General features: G+C 39.2%; 1 protein-coding gene across 8 annotated transcripts in view; it reads right to left on the reverse strand.

The window, feature by feature from the left end:
* Scn1a (sodium voltage-gated channel alpha subunit 1) overlaps nt 1–19,780 on the reverse strand; it is a 119,031-nt gene extending 99,251 nt beyond the window's left edge. For 7 of the 8 annotated variants that reach the window (XR_010064701.1, XM_063284620.1, XM_063284619.1 and 4 more), the window contains exon 1: nt 19,452–19,780. The gene's annotated coding sequence lies outside the window, so the exon portion shown is untranslated. The remainder of the gene's footprint in view (nt 1–19,451) is intronic. The other variant, NM_030875.2, reaches the window with a different exon arrangement.
* Nucleotides 19,781–23,973: the final 4,193 nt, after the last annotated feature.

The following is a 23,973-nucleotide window of genomic DNA, read 5'->3' on the forward strand; positions in this document are numbered from 1 at the left end:
CAACATCTTATATTCTTTTTATATTTTTAATAGGTGGTGAATGAATGAAAATTACAGTTTGCCTGTATTTTAAAATTCTTCTGTCTACTTCTTGCCTAGAAGGAAATGCCAGTTTTTAGAAATCTGTTGGTATTACATCCATTAATCCCTGTTAACTTGCTCCCTCTAAATACTAGGGCTTGTAAATCTCAGGAAATTAGGTATCTCCTGAGAGCTGGTTTAAACAGGAGTCAGTTTAAAAACTTTTTTATCTTAGCTTATCTAGACCTCAATTGAAAATACAGGGTATAAAAACTAGCTAAGATATACAAAACCCTTTCATTCAGTTCTTGATTTGAAGTAGTCTTGTAGATAAAATACATGTAGCTAATGAAGTGCTCTGTAGAAATATTTGTATTCTATTCACATTATTTATATTGCTTTTCACTCAACTGTTTTTATTATAATTTATGTTATAGCTATACTATTTCATACATACATATATGTTAATTAAGGATATATTAGGGTTACGGTAAAGGTAGGGAATAGCATCTTATCAGTTAGTGTTTTAAATCAGTATTTGTAAAACTTTGTAGTCACGAAAATTCATTAAAGACCTATTTTCCTCATTTATCACTTTAGTCTGTAAGTTTTTTTATATATATTTTACTCTTGAAACCATTTACTACAAGCTACTTTTCCATTATAAATTTTAAGAAGTTGACATTGTAACAGTGTTATAGTTTTTGACTTATAAGAAGCAGGAGATAATAATGTCAAAAATCAGAATGACTGTATGCCTAAATGTCACTCTGTGTGGATAATCATTAAACTAACACACCCATCCAACTAAGAAAATATTGCCAGTATTTAAACCAATAACATGAAAGCATTGACATTTTCAAATGTAGAACATTTGGTAAAATGCTGTTATTGAATCGATGCATATTTATCATGAAAGATTTTAGTTAAGAGTGAGCAGTTGTGTCACCCTTTGCCATATATTTGGTGATTGAAAGATGAATTTTTAGACATAAACATAAAAATTCATGCAAGCTGTTTTATCATTCACAGTAAAAGATGCTTTTTAGTATCCATAAGCCATTGATTTGCAGAGACATGCTTTGTTAAGTCCATGTAAAATTATTTAGATAATATATCATTTTAAATAAGTATTATTCACATATAAATTTGTTACCGAGAAAGTAATATTCAACAAATGGCATTTCAGTGGGTTTTTTTCCCCCCAAGGGCCATTTATCTAGTAGGCCAGCAGGGCTTTTACATATGGCATGGCTTAATAATATTTAAAAATGAAGCAATTTGAAGAGCTGCTTACCAAGTTGGGTTAGGATATATAAGTGTGTGTGTGTGTGTGTGTGTGTGTGTGTGTGTGTGTGTTGTGTGTGTATGTCGTGTGTGTTGTGTGTGTATGTTGTGTGTGTATGCGCGTGCATGCACACGCGCACACGTAAGACACAACTTCTGCTTTGAAGAAAGACATGGTCTATTAGACACACTTGATTTTAATGTCGACTTGCCACAAATTCACATCTCCTGAGTAGGGTATCCCCAACTGAAGAATGGTCTTGATTATCTTAATTGATGTGGGAAACCCACCCCAAATGTGGGTGGCAGATTCTGGTAGCCATCCAGATAAAGGAAGACTTAGTGGGAAAGAGCTTATTCACGGCTTGCTGACCTAGCCTTTCCTTTAGCTGTCAAGTTTATTGACCATCTAGTTTTTGTAGCCAATTCCTTTACCAATAATCAGGACCATTGGTGCCTAGGTACCTAGCTTCTATCACAGACTAAGATCTAGGTACCTACCAGGTACCGTCCATATTTTGGCTACTATATTGTGACTGTTAAGGTACCCAGTCTTGTGGAATGAGCAACAGCCAAGTTGCTAGACTTCTCAGTGTGAGACAGCCACTGTGGAAGTTCTCTGCTGAGGCAGCCTTAAGAACCACATAATGACAGGTTCTCACGCTCTCTGGTGTGAGATAGCTGTTGTTACTATTTTAATGTCAACTGACTGAGTAAATTACACACACACACACACACACACACTTTTGAAACATAGACATACAGAAGAAGATGTGATTAATGATTAATTCCTTCAGGACTTTGGGAGCGGGAAATGTTGCCAAGAAGCTTCCCCAGTACGCTTGAGCTCCGATGAAAGTATACTAGGAAGCAAAAGAAAGGGCTGTGGGTATATGAGGCATGTAAAATTAATATAATGTTTTGATATTTAGGAGAAAATTGCAAAACAAAATGATGACAGTGTTTGAAAGGGTTTGATCAGTGCCAAGCATTACTCTATGTACTTGGCAAACATGACCTTAGTCCTTATGCTGGGATTTGCAAAGGCAGATCGGGATCATGATTTTATGGATGAGGAAGCAGAAGTCAGAAGACAAAAATGACATTATCAACTTGCTCCCATGTACAGCCAGGGCTGAACTGCGAATGCTGATTTGCCATAAGTCTAGGCTCCTAGAGTCTGAATCATATTAGCTGGAACTTTATCTCTGTTCGTGGCCGAGTGCCTGGGACCATGTTTATAAATATCCACTGAATGAAGAATAAGTGAGTCAATCGAAACAGAACTCACTTGGGCTAGTTAATTTCATTGGTGGTATTTATGGAGAGCGGAGGAAAGAATTCCAGAGACATGATTTGTCAAAACTCTCTAAAGAAAATGATGACACCAGATATTGATCAAAATGAATGCTCCCATTTGTTTTTTCTCCCTGCCGCCGCCCCCTCCACAGTCTCATTTCAGCACAGTTCTTGACTATCCCAGGATGGATATTCCTGATTCGTGCTGCAGACATTGGGAATATTTTCACTCTTAAAATTCAACAGCCAATCTTTGTAGAAAGTGAAAGTAGTGATCTCCATTTTATAGACAAGAAAGACAAGGAAGAGAGGATATTACAGAGAGATAGCGAACACCTCCTAATGTTATAGCATCATCTAGTTTGGGAAGAATGCAATCGGGCTGGCACAAAAGGTAACTTCACATGAAGAAATAGAGACTTTGAGAAATCTCTTCTGAAGTAGCTTGTCTGTGTGTAGAAGGATGAGATGTTACTGAGCCTAGAGGGAAAAGAGGGGCTTTATCAGGAAGAGGTAGGTGTCTTACATACTGGAGAAAAAATGCTGCAAAACTAATGAAAATTCTAGAATAGAGCATGGATGTGAAGATGGGGTAACAAGAAGTCTTTATAGAAGAAGGAGTTCCTTCAAAACTCAAGGACATGGTGTTCTACCTTCCCAACACATGTCTTCATCTGTAAATCATGGTTTAAATTGATAAGACAGAAAAATGCTGCAAGACTAAAGTCGGGCTCCATCCAATCAGATTTAGGTTTCAATTCAGCTCCTATATCTTCTCCCTTCATGGTATTCCCACTTAAAAGCAGATTAAGGTGCATATTATCAATGGATTTTTTATTCTTGGCTAACAATCCAACAGAGGTTTCTTTCTTTTTCTCTTTGTTTATTTGTTTGTTTCTCTTTAACCTTTGGAATGAATTGGACACTTAGTCTTGCCCGGGTACCTCTGTAGACAAGAAAGTACAGGGTGGCTTTGTGAATGAAAACAGCATCACCATCCTGAGAAACAATTATAACTCCAAAGACTTTATCTGTAGGAGAGCATGTCTGAAGGAAATTAGATAACCCCTCAGCTTATGTGTGATGTTTTGAATGACCTCAAGTTAAGTCCTAAGAGAAACAGTTTTTATCTAACACATGGAAATGGCCTTAGCAATGGTATCCAAAACGTTAAATTTATAAGCGTATCATCAATACATGGTGATGGTTAAACAAAGTGATACTTAGACTAGAGAGTGAGTGGGAAATAATGTATATGACACAAATCGGTAAGTCTCAAAAATATTTTAGGTAGAAGATTGGATTACAAAATAGGACACAATGACTGGTTCTGTTATGAAATGTCTAGCGATGGCAAATGTTCAGGGGTAGAAGGAAACAACTGGATTGCCCTGGATTGAATGGGAGTAGAGGGGCCAACTGATGGTATTTGAAATTTTTGATGCTTGATGTAAATGTTATAAAATGATGGTGATGATGGTTTTACAACTCTAATTATATTAAAAAGCACTGAACTACGGAAAAGATAACAAATGATTCTCACATAATACCATCAAGATTTCATTAGTTTCCTTTTTTTATGAACTTTACTGGTGTGTGTGTGTGTGTGTGTGTGTGTGTGTGTGTGTGTGTGTGTGTGTGTGCGTGCATGTTATGTATATGTGTGAGTGTCGGTGAACTCACTCCATGTGTGCTTGTAAAAGCCAGAGGACAACTTTCAGTGATGGCCTCTCAGATCCTTGCAAGCTTCCATTGACTTCACTCAAGGTGTTAGGATTGCACGGCATCCATGCTCAGCCATCTTTCTGGTCTTCTTGTTTTAGAATCATGATGTCTTGATTATTATTTTTTGCTAGGTTACATCAGCTAACAGCAAATAAGGGAGGGAATGATGAGAAAAGTATGCCCTGCTCATACTTCCTCTGTCACTTGGAGGCCCAATAACTGTAAATACTATTAAAGTGGCTCAAAGGGTGTTATTTCCTCAATGTCTTTATTCATTTGTTAAAATGGCTAATTTAAATGTTAATCATAGATATAAGAATATGAAATATAATTTTAGGAGAGACCTATATAATATTACATATTACGTATAAGCCAGTCAACTGTTTTACTGACTAGGAGTCCTCAACTTCAATTAGTGTAAGCTAAGAAGGTACAGAAGATGAAGACTCCAGTGAGCCAATGGGGTGGTTCAATAATTTTTCCAAGGATTTACACTCTGTGGTTCCATCAGCATCAATGATGGCTGACTAAGATGATTGCAGCTCAAGGGTGTGACATCTAGAGCAGCAGCAGCAGTAATAAGGAAGACCTTTACTTCCCCTTGTGGCTTTTGCCCAGGTGAGAAGTGTTCTTCCAGAAGCCTGACTGCAGACTGCCCTCATATTTCATTAATGAGGTCAGGAGCCCAACGCTTTCTTATTCAATCCCTGGCAAGAACAATGAACTCACAAACAAGCTCTCCCCTGGAATTTTGATGAAATAAACCAATTTTCGAGGCCCTCTGGAAGGACTAAACCTGGAGGGGACAAACATACAGAATTAGAGTTCTACTTTAGATAGCTACTATCTATTCTATGTAGGGAAGGAAGGCAAGGTCACTTGAATGACCTTGAACACTCCATTCATCAAGGTCATACACATATACGTACATGTACATGAGCTTAACCATAACATTATTTTTTAAAAGCCATGAAATTTAAGACTATCTCTGTGACTTAGACTTACCTATTATAATTATACTTAATAAAACTATATCATTGGTGGCAGATATAAAGGACTATACTTTCGGTTAAACTAATAATTATAGTAATTTTTAATATTACTGTGTTACCAGCTCTAAATGGGATGTCTCCACCAAATTTCTTCCCTTGGAGCTCAGGGAACCCTTTAGAAGAGGAGGTAGAGAAGGTGTAAGAGACAGGAATGGAGAACACCAGGAGAACACGGCTCTCTGAACCAATCAAACAAAGCTCATATGAACTCACAGAGACTGAAGCAGCAAGCACAGGCGTGCATGGGTTTATACTAGGTTCTCTGCATTGTATAATATGATATATCATATATATATATTATATATATAATCTTAGCATTCTATTTAGTATTAAACCTTAGAAGCCTGTTCTTTTCTTATGACAGGCAGAAAAGGAATGGATCCATATCAATGGGAAATGGGGGTGAGGACATATTGTATGAGGAAAGAATCTATTTTTAATAAAAGAGAAAATATTACATGTTACCCTGGTTTATTATACAATGCGACTCTTAGATCTCAAGGAAAACATTAATGACACTTTTGCCTTAGGGGAGAGCAAACTTTCAACAAGACATATTTGAAGACTAGATAACAATTTTGGAAAAGCTTTACTACCCGTCCTCTGAATCTAATATTATCCAATGTGTCATGGAAGAGGTTTTAATGGATATGCCAACTAACATCTTTCTGTTGAAGATTCCAGCGTTGGTTGTTGCTAGAAAATGTGAAAATGATGAGAAATCAATTTGACACTGTAACATCTACAGGTTATTACTGGTGATGTAGGAATCATTTTGTCCCTTCTTGAAAGTAGAAAAAGATGGATTAGTTTTAACGAGCTACAACATGTATTTTGAACAAATGGTGGTACAGTGAAAAATATGGCAGGCAAGTCCTGTGTGTGCTCTCCAGCCAAGGAGAACGAAGCGCAAGAGAGAGGTGGGGAATGGTTTTAACCCCAGTCTACATCCGAAACCTTCCCTTCCCTTTGGTTTATCTTCTTGTAGATGCTAAAAAGACATTGTTGGGGTTGTGTCTCCTTAGCACAAACACAAATTTTGAATAGTGATACATATTTTTTTAAAAAATTATCTATTTGTTATGTATATAGCATTCTGCCTGTATGATTGCCTGTAGGCCAGAAAGGGCACCAGATGCCATTACAGATGTTTGTAAACGACCATGTGGTTGTTAGGAACTGAACTCAGAACCTCTGGAAGAGCAGCTAGTGCTCTTAACCTCTGAGCCATCTCTCCAACTCTGATATATTTAAGATATTTGATATTTTTAACTGTCTCTCAAAAGTCATGACCTTACAAATTTTCCATGACTATAGGAGTAATTTTATAAATTTAATATCATTGATAAATATTTAACACTATATTATTCTTTCTCATGGCACTAAAAATATTTAATATATGGCACATGGCATCTAATTGAAAACATCATAAAATCCTATTATATAAAAAGAACAATGTAGAGTAAAATATTAAATATTAAGCAATGCCCATAATTAATATGGAGAATTAGAAATTATAAGATCATGAATATGATTTTCTTCTTTATGCATTTTCAAATATTGTTTTTATGGTAGCATTATAAATAGTAAATTTATAGCTACAAAAACAATTAGGTTATTAAAAATTGGCTCTAAGCAAACAGCCATATATGCCTGAAAAGTATAAAGGAAGAAATTAAAGTTTTCAGACAGTGAATAATATCATAAGAGCTGCTGATAGTCATTTGATAAAAATATCAGAATTAATTAGAAAAAAGATATACTGACGGGAGTGTGTCTGAGTATTATTATTAGAATATGTACAAAACAATATAATAGTATTTTCAAAAACATACTTAACTTACAGAATTAGTAAATATGTAAGAATAACATAAAACATTATTTTGGTTTCACTTCCTTTCACATACTTCCATTGGGTAATTACTGAGCATACCAAATTGAAACAGACAGTGGAGATGGTACCTTGTCACAAATAAGACACTATATCACACAGCAGAGAAGGTACAGAGGGAAAGACAAGCAGACACCATGAGGGACATACAGTTGATGCTGCGATGGAAGCCCACACTGGGCCTAGGCACATCTCAGAAGGAAAATGAGTCCTACGCAGGTTAAGGAGAGGTCATGATTTCACAGAGGAGAATGAAGCAATTTCAGAGGCTTGCAAGTGGCTTCAATTACTCACAGACACATTTAATTCTACCGGATTAATGGTAGGTAGGGTAGACGGGCCACAGGGTAAGAGATAAACCTAGACAGCCAATCACCTTGTATTGGATTTTTAAACCCCGACCCCAGTTTTAAACAATGGAGGGGTTTTGTTGTTGTTGTTGCTGTCATTGTCGTTGTTTGCTTTGAGATAGCCTATCACTGTGTAGCCCAGGATGGCCTCAAAATCCATAGTGATCTTGCTGAAGGTGCTCCAGCAGGCCCTGGCACGGCAAACATTGCAGACAGATTTGCCCTTTCACATCTTTTTCCTTTTCCTTACTAAAAGTCCTTACGTTCCTAAAGCTATCCCCCAAGATCTATTCCCTTATTTGGCCACTGACTCATTCCTGAGATGAAAGAATTTATTATTTGGTTAATATGTCCAATCACGATTTACCAGTTCACCCCAGCACATACTTTCCCCTTAAAAACCCATTCATGAAGAAACACCCTCTTGCTGCTTATGCCTCTTGCTCTCTGGTTTCTTTTCCTTTCTTGCTTGATGCTGTGACTGCCTCAGCAGCCTGACCACCTCCCTTCCCCTTCGGCCACACATTACCCCCACTTGCTCCTTCGAGTTAATAAATCATTGTGCTGAGAATCTGGTATACGAGTGCCGACCTCCCTTTCAGTGATGCCATGACTTTGATCAGGACTCAAAGATTGGTCTACGGGACCCCCATCCCGTTCTCCTGATGCTCATTCACTTCATCTAACAGGAGTTTATTGGTAAACTTTCTCTTACTATCCATCCTAAACATCCCCTGGGTCATTGGATGATGTCAGTTGAATGTCTAGCATCCTTGCTCTGTCTTGCTGGGGTGGGGCGAATGCACCCCCTCTCCCAAGTCTTCAGCAGCCAAGGTGGACTTGCTTGGATGGCCTTCAGGCACATTCCATTTCGTTCAGCTAGGTTTGCTACGCAGTTGTCCTTTTCACTTTTGGTGGCTATCCTTTCCTAACCATCCGAAAATCCTGTCGATAAGCCCTGGCTGGCTTTCTCCTCAGACCCACTGTGTGCCCCCTTGGTGATGGAGCTTGGGTGTCGACGCTTCCTCACCGAGGCTCTTATGAACCACTCAAAGCCGGCAGATACCTTCAGCTCTCCACTCTGACTGAAGGTTACCATGAACAAAGGGAACTGACTCTCTCCATTCTAACTGAAAACTCCAGCATACACCCACAATTACTGATACATGCTAATATTCAAAACAACAGCCGTTCTATTTCCTATAAAAACACACAACGTGACGATGTGTACAGAGTTCGAGTGTTACAGGTATGCACCATCACACTAGGCTCGACAGTGGCAGTAAAGTGTGCATGTTAGAGCCGATGGGAACATAGAGGTCAGATTTTAATTGAGGGCCAGGGAGAAAGGAGATGGGTTCGACCCATAGAAAATGCTTGCATTCATTCCAGTAAGGAACGATAACATTTTAAAGGAACATTTATAATTTGCTGACTTACTTTGCAATACTTTTTATTCTCTTTTTACTAAAGCTTAGTCAATTGATAATATGCACAGATCCCTTTATTGTAGCAGGAAACTTTAAAACTGATACAATGTGATAAATTTTTCATCTAGGTGGCATAAATTAAAGGGACTCAATTGCCGGCATCTTCATCTCAATTAGTGCCTGTTAACAGCAAAGCACACACAATTAATTGTACTGTAAAAGCAGATCAGTTATCAAACTCGGCCTTATAATAAAATTTTGATCTTCAAATTTGTTTATGTAGTTAATATTATTGTTGCCATTTGTGGTGCCAGGGATTTAACCCAGGGCAGCACAGCATGTGGTCGGCCACGACTCAGTCCCTGGAATGTATCGTCTTAATAAGGCTGAGGAAGCAATAAAGCTTTAGTTTCTATGAATTAAATGTACTGCTATTAAAAATTAGAGAAATCTTAAGGCATTAAATATCAAAATTGTGCGCCCACCAATCTTCAACAAATGTCAAAGGAATAACTTTTGAATGGAAAATGACCATGCTTCTAGAGAAAAGGACTTACATGGTATGAGTTTCATAATTTTATAAATTTTCAAATATCTAACCTAATATCTAGATCCGTTTACATGTAACAGATTTTAATTTGTATTTAGGTGGAGAATATGAAAAACATTTGGTCTTTGCAGAGAGGTCCTTGGAACCCTGTAATAGCAATTTCATGTAATTATGACTATTTCTCCTGAGTGATATGCCCACATTAGACAAATGGATCAGAATCATATCCACAAGCCTACCGTATTCTGACATATGCAATTTATTGGCTTACCTTGCACAGTTAGGTGGTTTACTATCCATAAATGATATATGTCATAGGCATTGCTCATTTATAGACTGTTAGCTGAATGTACTGTGCAAAGTTTAAATTTTTACAACCTCTCCTCATTAGTCTGTCAACATCACCGCTAGTCACAACTGGAAATCTTTCATATTGGAAATGCTGCTCAGTCCCTGGTAGCAGATAAAGGTGTTCCAGTGTTCTGACTGTCTCTTGAACAGCCATTTTTGTCCCGGGCAATACATATTTACAATTACTCTTTTCCTCTTGAGGTGGTTTAGTTCACACTTCTCTAATTTAAAAAAAATTACTTAAAAAGTAAGCTGGAATGGTCTGGAGCTCTCTACCTGCTGCCTTTTCCAAGTCCTAATAGTGTTCAATGGAAATGGGACAGGTAACTCACACAGTCGTTCTGGGGATGACATTGTACCTTACAGTCCACATTACAGCACACAGGGCACTAAAAACACCCAGCAAGCCCTGGGGAATCTGGACGAAATAATTCAGCAGCCTCAGACAGACTCCTTTAAGGGAACTGGATTTTCATTTTATTTGTTTACTATGAGGAGTGAATGAATGGCTGTAAAACTTTAACAATTATTCACACCACCGCCTTACTAAGGATTAACATGAGAAACATAAATTGTTTTTTTGTCAATATAAATGACCATCAACAGTGAAAGGAAGAAATAGTGTTTTATATTACTATGAAGACAGCTGGGATATGATGGACCTCTGTACCTTTTCAAGGAAAAGCACAAAGGTTATGGGTAAGATGAAAACTAACTTAGAACTTCATTTTTAAGAAGTTTCCAGTCTTTATGGGGGAGGGCACATTCTTAGAGTATCAAAAACTAAAAACTGAATCGATTGCATAACTGTTTTTTTTTCTTAACAAATGCCACAAAAGGGGGACAAGATTAAAAGTGAAGTTATGAGAGAATAGAGGGTGAACCAGATCATATTGACAAAAGAGAGATGAGTCAAGAGATGAGCAGGTAAGGTGTATCTCCCGAGAAGATGCTGGAATTGGATACTTTGTTACTCTATAGTGCTGCCTGGAGTTATGGATCCTTTGTTTCTCTATAGTGCCGGAAAATAGTGCCGGAAATTTCTCTATAGTGCCGGAAGAAGTTCACTTTCCTATTTTCATTTCCTTCCCTTGATGGCTCCTACACAGCTTGCTCTTACCTATGTCCAAACTTCCATCTAGAAATTCTTCAAAGGACACTTGTGCCTTCCTTCACACAGGTTGAACTGTTTGTCTCTAATGCCCTAAAGTACTGGTGTTCAATCTTCCAGACACTTCGAATTATCTGAAACCTGACCTGCTTAGGTCAGCTGGCTCTGAGATTATGGTGTTCTAGACCTGAACCCAGACTGTTGGTTCATTGGTCTTGTACCAACACACTGACTTACATAGCTCAAAATACCACTGGCCTTTTAAAATGGCATATCAAATTCCAGGGGAGGGATCAAAACTGCTGGCCGGTGATATCTGTCAAGTCTCTCAAAGTCGCACTTTCCAGGATTTTCGATTCACCGAATTCTTAGACAGAAATGTTTATATGAAAGAATTCTTTATATTTTTTTTCCTCCTCTTTGAATGTGCAGTTGGAAATCTTGACCTCTGGGTTCCTTATTTTATTTGACTTTCTGTAGTATTTAAATCTTGAGAATTTCCTTCAAACCATATAGGTACGTATATTAAGACACGGCATTAATGATCTGTCATTGTTTGCAGGGTTCCTTTCTCTGCTCCTGCTAGACAATTTCATGTTTTCAAGGATCAGGTTTTTCCTCATGTGGCCCTCGCTCCACCAATGGCTTTGGTCAGCCTTGTGCATATTTTCTATAGCCTCATTCGAACATTGACACAGATTGATTTTTGCCAATGTAATCAGTTGAGCTCTACACAGTTTAAAATTTTATGACCTGGTTCGGTGTTTATTTATTGTGTACTATCTTTAGGTTTCTATTGTACACTTATTTTTTTTTCCTCCTAAGACCCTAGCCAACAGCAGACACCCCATAAGTGCAAATAAATTTCCTGAACATTTTCTGAAGTCTGACTGGAAGACATTAGGCTGCAACACTACACAATTTCAAGGTTCTTATTTCAAATCTAATCTTTTATCAGATTCCTTTCCAAAATCTCCATTATTACAATTTTGTCAGAACAGTAAATTGATATTATTGAATATGGATTAATTTAATTAATATTCCAGGTGATAAAATATTAAAATAATTGATTATTTTCCCATTCATCTCATGGTCACTATTTTGATTATATAATGCTTATCTTTATAAATTTATTTACCAGGTTCCATTTGAGAAATAGTGTGTTCTAACTTCTCTCTCTCTTTTTTTTTAATGTTGGGGATCAAGCTTAGGGTCTCACGCATACTGGGCAAGTGCTCTACCATTGAACCATTTCTCCAGCCTCTATTTTAACTTTTAAAACACTGTATTCTTATTTCAAAATTACTTTCTGCCACTACAAATGAAATAATTTAAAACCAAATCAATAAAATGGGAGAAACTACAAAACAAGTTGTTAATACTGATATTTGCTGTGTGACGTTCTTAAGTCAGGTTACTTCTTTATTGTTTGTATTTTATATCTCTATAATGAACATGCTCTACTTTGTTAGAAGGGAAAAAAATCACTCTGACTTTAAACAAATTATAAGAAGAAAATAGAAATCACAATTGCATATAGCAGAATCTTCTTCTTCTTCTTTTTTTTTTTTTTTGAGGAAATCAACATTTGTATCTTTCTGAGGTTTGTGCTATTGTATCCCAAGCAGCTTTGTATAGAATTAAATGTTATTTGATATGTTACATTCAATGACACTGTAGTATCTTGTTGTCTACATAGATCATGATTTAATAACATAGCATACGTTTCAAATTTCATTGGTTTGTAATCCTTTTGCCTACATGGGAATCCTTCAGTGCAAATGTCCAGATTATTCTGATTTAAAATGACTGAATGGATAATTCAAACTTATCAGTCAGATGCTGATTTCTTAGAACTGTGGCTCAAATGCTGTTCCACAAACAGCAAGAAAGCCTGAGAGCTGTTAGCTGCTTTGTTTGAGGAGATTATGGGAAGTCCAACATGGGGCCATCATGTCTGCCATTTTTTTTTTTCTGGTGCAAATGTTGGGTTGCAACATTTTCCCAAGATAATGCACTTTATTCAAATGAGCCTGACCCAGTTTCTGTTGCTTATAGAAACACTCTGAAATTGATCATTTTATTTATAAATTTGTCCATAAGCTCTTAAGTTTTGCATCCGGATTGGTTCCTCTTGTAATTGAAATGAGTAAAGGCCTTAATCCTTATCCCAGATGGTGACTCTAAATTTGCTTTCACTTTTGCATATTTTGTTATTTGTGTTGCTTCTTTAAATATAATGGTAATTAGCTAATTTCTTCATCAGCATGTTAACATATGCCTACACTACTACTTATTGTGGGAGAAGGGTATGAATGATGAAAATTCAACATTACTACAATTTTAACTGTGTCATCAGCAAGAAAAACGGTATCAATTCTGTCTTCCTTGTTTAATTTAGTCATTATAAGCAAGCCAAAGGAAACCATCACAAGATGAATTGTGTTTACCGCTAGGTTCATTTCCTTAAGGCCATAGTTCCATACTCCACATCTGTGTGCATTTGGAGGCAAGGCCTTAAAATAGTTAAATTCCACATGGTCTTTAGATTAGACACAATCTGACTTTTCTCCAAATATAAGTGGAAATTTAGGCATCAAAGCAAGCGTTGTGAATTCAGGATCACAGAGCGGGGGAAAAACATGTTAGAACACAGGACATGACATCAGCAAGGCAAGCAGAGAAGCACTACAATGTATCTGTTAATATCTCAACGTCTGATCTCATTTAGGTCTCCAGAGCCATAAGAAAAAATACTCCGAAAGATTAAACCACTCAATATTCAGGGTTTTGTTATCTATGCCCAAAGCATCTAAAATAAAACCAACTCTATTTGAAAGGTGTAATTACAAGACCAACAGAACTCCTAATGGCATTTGAGAGACAAAAGGTGACCAAGTAGCACATAAGCATCATCTAATGAAGAGCAGGAGCACCACTTATGTGTGTCCAGCAGAGGATGTGCAGTACAGTGGGGACCCTTCTTGGAAATAGCCATCTCTTCTCAGGAAGATCAGGCTCATTAAAATGCTGTACTTAATTATCACCTTTGCTTTCTGGGAGTATCATAAACAAATACTTTTCCAACAAGAAGGAAAAATTTAAGGTGCACTTAAACTCAAAAGTATGTAATGGGAAAATATGGGTCTTTAAAAAAAATCTTTAGATCTATGAGAGCTTTTCCAAGAAGGTACTTTTTTGGGGGGATGACATTTCCTTTAAAAAATGTCTTGACTATCTGGTGTAAAATAAATGACAGTAATAGCACAAATGAATCACCAGTAACATTGCTAAGAAAGTTCAACTGGGGTAGAGAAGACAGTCCTTTCAGGAAAGGGTTCTGGGCTAAATAGATGCTCACATGTCAAAGCAAGGAGCATGGGCCCTAAATCATACTGCATACGAGAGGCTGACTGAGAGACATAAACAAAAGACCCGGTTAGAGAAACACTGCAAACGAAAGAAAATAAGTGTACAGTTTTGCACAGAGTTAGGCCTATATAGAACCAAAAAAGGACACATGATATTAAAAAAAAACAAACAAAGAAAAAAACAACCAACCAAAAGCAAACAAACAAGAAGCCTGTCAACACTGCATTAAAGCTAGAGGAGTGGAGTGTTGTCAACGGAGTACCAGAGGATCCGAACAGGAGTTTTTACTGTTCCCAAGAGCAAACTGGAAACCAAGGTCTATTGTAAATTGGAAATCCACATCTCCTAGAGGACTTTAATGTCTGATCTTAGTGCAAAGGGAAAACAGGTAGCTATGAAGTCTAAAATGATTCTTACTTACATTATACTCCCTTAGAATATAGGTTCTGAGTGAACAAAGATCTAACAACAGAAATTTCAAGCTGAGCTCCGTTTTTCCAAATTATTTTAAAATCGCACACTCGTTTACTTGCAACTCTGGCCAGCTGTTTTATGCCAACTGCAGGGACAGATAAATGCTGGTCTACAAGTTTCTTCTTGCATATAATATGTGTGTGTGTGTGTGTGTGTGTGTGTGTGTGCGTGTGTGTGTGTGTGTGTGTGTATCCCAGTTTGTTTATTGCAGATAGAAAATCCTTTATGTGCAAGGAAGTCTGATTAGATGACCAGAGTTGTTCTTTTTCTTTAAAGAAACTTTTTACAAAATCGTTTACATATGTGATTGCTTTTTGTCTGAATGTATGTCTACATACAACACATATGCTTGATGGCAAAATGTCAGAAGAGGGTATTGTTTACCTCAAACTTAAATTAAGTGATGGTTGTAAGCCTCTATGAGGGTGTTGGAAACTTAATGGGAGTCGCCATTAAGTGAACAAGTGCTCGTAACGACTGATCTGTGTTTCCAACCACATCAGAGTTATTTTTATCTGATAGTCTGTGACATTCTCACCAATAACCTCACCCAGAATCTTTCATCAAATTGAGCATGTGTGTGCATGTGTGTGTGCATGAGTGTGTGTATATGTGTGTGCATGAGTGTGTGTGTGTGCATGGCTGAGTGTGAAGGTGTATGTGTGTATGAGTGTGTGTGTGCATATATGTGTGCATGTATGTGAGTGAATGTGTGTACGTGTGAGAATGTGTGCATGCATGAGTGTGTATGTGCATGTGTGTGTATGTGTTCCTGAGTGTGTGTGTATTGTGTGTATGCGTGCATGAGTGTGTGAATGTATATGTACATGAGTGTGTACATGATTGTGTGTAGGTGTGTATGTGTGTGTGCATGCATGCATGTGTGTATGTGCGTGAGTGTATGTGTTGTAACATCTTCTCACCAACATTACTGCATTCTAGGAATGACAGCATTTTCCCTCTGAGACTAAACAAGTCATTTTTAAAAAAGGCTTCTTATAAATATGAACAGATTACTTTTAAACCTAGAAACGTGCCAATATAAAATGCAAGGCTTAAATTTACTCAACAAATCTCCCTCATGGTTTTTAATAGAAGCCACTTTACAGTCTGAGTCCAGCCCCCAGAACTCCACAGATGAGGGCAAGGAGGCATCTGTTAGTTCCATCTCCTTCCTTCCTCTGCATAAAGAGCCCCCATACAGAGGGTTCTTATCTCACATCGCAGCAGGCCGATCTTAGGGACCTCTGTGCTGTCTCTCTTCATTATTTATATACAAGGTGATCCATCCCTCTCCTCAGTTAGGTATCTACATCTAAAGCCACATTTCCACCTCCTTTTTCTCTTCAATCCCCTATTTCTTATCCCCTATCTCTTTCTGCTGCGTTCTTTAAGGGTCTTTGGTAGTCCTTTGCTCATTTTTTTCTAGTCTCTAATTCTATTAATATAGGCAAGAATTTCTTTCTAATTTCCATCTTTCAACACCTAGGACAACAATGGAAGACCACTTTTTGACACCTTGGTTCGTGAGGATGGCAAGGAGTTACGCTGGCTAGGGCAGATTTTCCTTTCTGAGTCTGCACTCTCAGGGCTAACCAGTGGTTCTCCCATCCCACAGACATGAGTGTTCTAGAATGCGGAAACTATGGCAAGACTTTCTGAGTTCAAGTTTGTGCTCTGCCACTTATCTGTGTAACAGTCCTCAAAGAAATCTAGTCTCATGGCCTTAATTTCTTCTCTGGTCAAATTAGCAATATTACACACTTCTTAGGATTCAAAAGTACATTCGTGAAGTGCTCCTTAGAAAGGCTCTTAGCATGAAGTAAATCCTATATTTCTATTGACCTCTAGGTACATAGATAAAAGAGAAGAGTTGCAAGCCTAATTGTAGGCACTTTGTAGATTGGGTTTTTTCACAGACCTATGCACCAAGGGTAAGTATCTTTCTACAAGTCTACCCTAAACTGGAGAAACACAAATTGAGCTGTAAATTCTGCTTAATTGACACTTCAGGATTTCAAAGGAAAGTGATTACTTCACGGAGCTTGTCCCCACAGACCGAGAGCACGGCAAATCTCAGCCCATTGATTGTTGCATTTCTCTTTCTTTTCCTGTACTCTTCCTCCCTCTCCCCTTCTTCCAAGGTAGATCAGGAATAAGCAAGGAGTACCTAGTGGATTTTGTCTTCACAACCTAACCTGGAGGGAAAGGACAACTTGGATGCAACTTTGCGTGCCAGGCTTGACTTCCGTGGTCCCCTGAGGACTACCCGGATCTCTGCTGTCCACAGAAAATGAAAACTAACCCCAGATTAGCTTTCCTTGTCAGGAACCCTCAGAAAAATGTGCTCCCATCATCGTGTGTCTGTGTGTGTCTCAATCTTGAGCCCCTCTCCACAAGAGAAGGCTTCTCAGTGGAGTGGAGTCCTGAGTTCCTGGTCCTTCTGTGATGTCCTTCAGTCTGTCCACTTGCTCCTGATTTCTTTGGATGGGAAGGCAGATTGTGAGCTCTTCTCCCCAGTGCCTTCTTGGATACTGTATAATTAATTAGGCCTTCAATCATGCCTTCCCAGCCTCCACGGACGGAGAAACCCTCTCAGCCATGATTTAAAGAGGAATTGCTATATGAGGCTCCTGATAGCAAATTTCCCAGCAAGGGAGTCATGGAAGTGGAGACATAGTATTGACAGCGAAGTCCAATGTGTTATGTTTACTAGTATGAGCTCTCAGGTTCTAGCCTTTGGAATAGACATTCGAAAACCAAAAACAAACAGTGTAATGGAGAAAGGGGGGGAAAAGCCACAGAAGTGAGTGGCAGGGAGTTTTAAAGAGCAAACCCCACGGGCAGGTCCATGTGACATAACCAGCCACTTGTGCTGGGTCTTGGCGGTTTATAATGCTACCTCATCTTCTCTGCGAAATTGTTTTCCCGTAAATCTCTGTGGCCATCCATTCCTGTCTACACATTATGTTCCTAAAATAGACACCATCTAAAAATCACTTCAAGGAGCTTTGTGGAGGAAGGCCTAAATTGCAACACTCCTCCAGAGAAGAGAGATGCAATGTTTGATGGCATTACCAATCAGTAGCCAGGAAGGGGAGTTTGTGAGGAGTTTTTTTTTTTTTCACCACAGTTATTCTGCTTCTGAAAGGAAAGGGAAGTGTCAGACACGGAGAAGGCAAACGTGTGTGGAAGCTCCCATTTGTATCACCCTGGAAAGTCAGGTATTGCTGCAAAAGGGAGAGGTGAGCTCCTCTCTGCTCTCCCTGGGCAGGAGGGACAGAATCAGGAAGCATCCACCTCAGCATGGAATTTTCCTATTCCTGTTTGGCGTCCTCCTCTTGGGATGATTTAAGGCGCTGGTTGGAGAAACACGCTCTGCTACTACACTAGCGCACCAGAGAGACGGTGCAAACCTGCAGATCCATACCCGAGGAGAAGCCACATTTCCTAGGTGTGATAGCAACAGCGGTTGGCAATTTGCAAGTTTGCTACTGCAGCTTAGAAAATATTTAGTCCAATGCACTTCTGAATAGAAAGTCACCTAGGCTTGACTCAGTCATTTCGTCAGACAGATCAAAAAGTATCCACTCACAAGCTCATTTGGACTGGTTTGTTGAAAGGAGGGCGGCAGACACTTTGTAGATGTGGCAAGAGGGCTTTACATACAGACCTCAAACAGGTAGGAGAGAAAGAAACCAGGAGAGCTAAGGAAGGGGCGTGAAAAAAGCCTCACAGCTGCCCTGAAGCAGTTTTTGCCCTGTTCAGAAAGGAAGAGGTTTTGCAGTGGTTTTGTCAACCAAGCGGCATCTGCAGTCTCATTGCTGTTGGTGACCTCTGTCTAATTAAAAGTAAGTCAGTCCTTCCTATCCGGGCGGCATTGTGTGAAATGGGGGACTCTTTATTACTTCCCTAAAGTTCATTTGCCAAGTGTGGTTAAGGAAGAGTCAGGGGGAAAAGCGGCAGTCCCTTCCCTGTCCTGGCAATGAGGCATTCATTTCCAACAGTCAAGCCTCTGCCCAAAGAAGCCGCCTCCCCTGCAATGCTCGGCTCCAGAAGCAGCCCCGCTGCCTTCTTGCTTCCTATGTGAGGTCTAATTTTTGCATCATCTTTAAGAACAATATGACCTCTATCCACAGCCATCGAATCCAGTTTCAAAGCACCAATGACAGAGGGGGGCTTCAAGGCAAGACCTTGAATAGAAAGGTGCAGGCAAGCACAGGCAAGAGCTGGCCCGATGCCAAGTTATTTTAGGCCAAAGAATCTCATCCTTCTATCAAAATGCTGAACTGCAAAACGAACCTGATTTCAGTTCATGGAAGGTTGAGTGGAGGAGGGGGGAGGGGAGGAGGAGGAGGGGAGGAGGAGGGGAGGAGGAGGGGAGGAGGACGAGGGGGACAGTTGGTCCGAATTCACATGCAAAAAATAGACTTCCTGCTCTGCCCCAACTCTTATTTCCGTGGGCTCTTCTCCCCAAGGTTCACCAGGTAAGAATTCACCACCCAAGACGATCGCAATGAAATAACCAGATGGCTTACCTGATAAAAAGGAAAATTATCTATCTGCAGTAAGGAACAACATCTCCCGAGCCGAGTCCGCACCTTCAGTTGCAACGATTCAGAGATTCCTTCTTGCAAAAGGTGACCAAGTGTTTCACAAGGGCTGCAGCCTGACAGGGGCAGAACATACGTACACAAACACACGCACACACATACACATGCACCAGAGACCTCTGCAGTATCCTCTCGGCTTCATCCTCGCCTCACTCTATGGTACCTAATACAAATCAGCAAATAGCTTGTTTAAAAAAAAAAGAAAGAAAGGAAAAAAGTGGAGGCAGCACCTAACGTTATAGTGCCATCTAGTGGCCACATAGTAAATAGGTTCTCACGCCGGAATGTGTGCATTCTTTCTCAACCTCTTCCTTTAGGTTCCTTTTTTCCCCCTCCTTACTTCGGTTTTATTATTTCCTCTAACATCTTTTCTCATTCCCCTTTGCTCTGCCTATCATGAAACTATTGACTTAAAGATTAAAACAACCAGAACTGGAGAGGGTTGCTTTGAGGTAAACAGAAGGTGCCATTTTTGTTTGTAAATACTCCCTTATTTTCACTCTAAATAAATTATTGTTACCTTTACAGATTCTGGGACCCTTGAATGAAATTTTTTCTTTTCTTCCGTCTGGAGAAAAATTGATGGTCTTTTATTACGTAGTCGTGGCTTTACATCAGAATCTTACTTGAATACTTTCAGGGTTTTCTTTCTTTCTTTCTTTCTTTCTTTCTTTCTTTTCTTTTTCTTTCTATTTTTTCTTTTGGCCTATAGCTCCTTATGTGTGCTTTGGGGGAGGGGGGTGTATACCAATTCGAGTAAATGGAAAACCTTTTAAAGACAAATGAAGTCTGATTATGATCACTGTTATGATCACAGGCATCAATGTTGATTTAATCAGCTAAGATACTATTATTCCAGCCATGAAGGAGATGTCTCGTGATGAATACTTTCTTCTATAACACCATATTCACAGTGCTTCTCATGTTATAGTGGACGGCTCTGAAGGAAGCAGATGTGAGATTACCTTTAAATTCCGTACAGGTGAGTGTGTTTTAAAGCTTAGAGTCCCCTATCTTTAGTACTGATGTTAAATAGGATTAGCTTTATATCCATTTCCATGGTTTCATCGTCTTTTACTGTAATATATCTATTTGTCTCCCAGATATGATTTGCCGTCAAATTGTCACACTGTGTTTTAGAGAACAAATAAATGTAAGCATAACTATTATTGATTGGCACTGGGTCTTCCCAATACAATGAAGAACCCATGCAGAACGATGGGAAGCTATAGGAACTGAACATTCTAAGCCACATGTTCTAATTTGAAGCACAATTAGCCCTTCACATTTGGTCACGCATGAACTTGTTTACTCTGGGTGTGTTCCTCTTGTCACTTGGCACAATTTTTGCTGATGAAGGTCACACACATGCTTTGCTATTTTAGAGACAATACCCCACCCCCTTAGTCTTTAATTTTTCTATTCTGTACTACAGGACAGTAAGGCTTGCACTGCACTGTTAACATTCCTCTGTCTATCCCCATTGTATATTGAGAATAACGAGACATTCTGAACCTTATTGAGACTTTTATAGACCACATAGTTTGTGAAGCCAAACAAACAAACCAATAAACAGACAAATAAATAATGAAAATAAGGCCCTCACTTTTAGAATTCATTGCTCTTTGGAACATACCAAATATTTTACCCTTTTCCATTCTAGAATCCAGGAGATGTAATCTCCATTTATAAAAACTTTTACAAGCCCTTGTTTATGGGTTCATGGGTCCATGTCCTAGGCCCTATCTTAGTTTCTGAAAGGAAGCAATTGACCAAAATTCTGGGCCAGGGGCTGGAAATACAGTTCATTTGGTAGAACACGTAGCAAACACTCAAAACAAACAGATTTCCAGCCCCATGAACTGCTTGTGCACTTTAAAAACTGGGAACTGGGAACGCTGAGGCAGAAGGATCACAAATATGACTTCAAAGTTATTATGGGTTAAGAAATTCCATGCCAACCTCAGCCACACCCTCAGCCTCAGTATCAGCCACAGCCACAGTCACAGCCACAAACACAGCCAGAGCCACAGCCAGAGCCACAGCCAGAGACACAGACAGAGACACAGTCACAGCCACAAACACAGCCACAGTCACAGACACAGACACAGACACAGACACAGTTACAGCCACAAACACAGCCAGAGCCACAGCCAGAGCCACAGACAGAGACACAGACAGAGACACAGTTACAGACACAAACACAGACACAGACACAGACACAGTCACAGTCACAGTCACAGCATAGACACAGACACAAACACAGACACAGACATAGCCACAGTCACAGCACAGACACACACACAAACACAGACACAGTCACAGCACAGACACACACACAGACACAGCCACAGTCACAGACACAGACACAGGCACAGGCACAGGCACAGGCACAGACACAGACACAGACACAGTCACAGACACAGACACAGACACAGACACAGTCACAGTCACAGACACAGACACAGACACAGACACAGACACAGACACAGACACAGACACAGACACAGACACAGACACAGACACAGACACAGACTAAGGCTCAGCCACAGTCACGGCCACGGCCACAGCCTGAGCTTCAGTCTGAACTACAAAATGAGAAGTTGTCTTTTTAAACTACTAAAATAACTTCCTGTTACAGCTCCAAAAAAAAAAAAGCACAATAATTTATAGTTGTTCAGTGTCTGACAATAGTGTTACTCCTTCTCTTGTTCAGTCTGAGTAACACTGAAAGAAGCTAGGGTGACTAACCCTTGGTCACTAATTACTAGAAAGTTAGGAATGAAAAGGCAGTAGGAAGCGTTTGAACTAAGAAGCGGTATTTATATTATGACTCTGGCCACACACTCCACATGAACAGCACTTAGGATTTAATAATCTGCACATACAAATAAGAACGTCCCAAAGACGTACTTTAGTACTTTCTAGTAGCACATTCCAGAAATCAATGTCGTGCATTTTTTCTTAATAATCATATCAACAGCTCTCCTTCCTGACTGCCAGAGTGCATTTGGCCCCTTGTCTGTAGAGGACTGCAGCCGGGTGGGGGTGGGGGTGGGGCGGTTGGTGGTATGCTCCCAGCTGAGACAGTCTAAAGAACCATGGTATGACTGTCATCTGTGGAACCAACCTCCTCTCACTGTAGCTTTAGAACGAGGTAGGACAGGCAGAGTACCCACAGGAAATTTCATAGCTAAAAATGGAGGGAAATTTCATCGCTAAAAGTCAAGAGCCAGCATGCTCCCGGGGTTCCTAATGTCACAGTTTCAAGGCCCAGTATCTCGTAAGATCTGGCACTTCCCTGATTGACAAGATAGCCCCTAAAGTCTCTGTACCAATCTCTTTTGATATCCCCGTGTTCTCAAAACCAGTTGATTTACTGCAAAGGAACTTCAAGCCCCAAGGATATCAAATATTGGTCATATCAAGGGTGTCCGACTCTGAATTTATTTACTTCAAAAGTACCTGCCAATCAAGGCATTTCCCCAGGCTTAATTCTTACCATCAAGCCAAGCAAATCAAAACTCTTTCTTTGAGACGTTTTCATTTCACATTAGTCAATGAGAAAGTCAGGGTATTTTCAATGCATGCACCCCTCTTCTTCCTGTTTGTATGTCTCTTTCTCATGACTTCTACATCTGGACAAACCTTCATCCATCTGCACTTTGTAAGTGTACCAGTGTCTCAACTGTCTATGTTAAGTACCTTTTTCCTTCTAATGCTTTTCCTGTGTTCTCAGTGAATAGGCTTGTTTTGTTAACGATGAAATAATTTTACGTTTTCTTTTATGAAATATGGTCATGCATTACATTGAAAACAATACTCGTGAAAGAATAAACGCTTCTTTGCCTACTGATTCTGAGAAAGGTTAACATCCCATTAATTGCATAAGAGTGCTTTTAATGAATAGCTTGTCACTTAGTAGCAGACAAGTGATTCATCAGAGTGGCAACAACACCAACTACCTTATTCTTCTGCTAAGACCTCATGTGAAGAAGAATACAGGATTTTAAGAAATTAGTGTAGGATACCCTTAAAAACATATATTTAAAATTTAAAATGTTCGTCTTTAAAAGGCAAAAAATAATTGGAAACTGAAAAGAACCCTGAAACTTTATGCTGCTCACACCCCTGAGAGAGCTGGTCTCTCTGCACCTGAGATAAAGGTCTCCCATTTCTGTGTGTCTTCCTTCTACATAAGGAACTACAGCGGAGCCAGCATCTTATAGCTCATATACCTTTTGTGGCATCTTAATAAATAAAAGTTTTCATTTTTCCTTTTTTCCCTGGCATGTTTCCATCAACAAATACTGAAAGGGTCATTTACTGATTTCCGGGAGACCCCATGTGATCTCATCTCAGAAAAGAGAAGAATGTATGAGCTATTTCTTGTCCATCTCCACTTCCCTAGTTGGTGGATACAAGAACTTGACAGGTAAGCTGTGGG

This window comes from Rattus norvegicus, chromosome 3 (assembly GCF_036323735.1).
Source record: "Rattus norvegicus strain BN/NHsdMcwi chromosome 3, GRCr8, whole genome shotgun sequence".
NCBI lineage: Eukaryota > Metazoa > Chordata > Mammalia > Rodentia > Muridae > Rattus > Rattus norvegicus.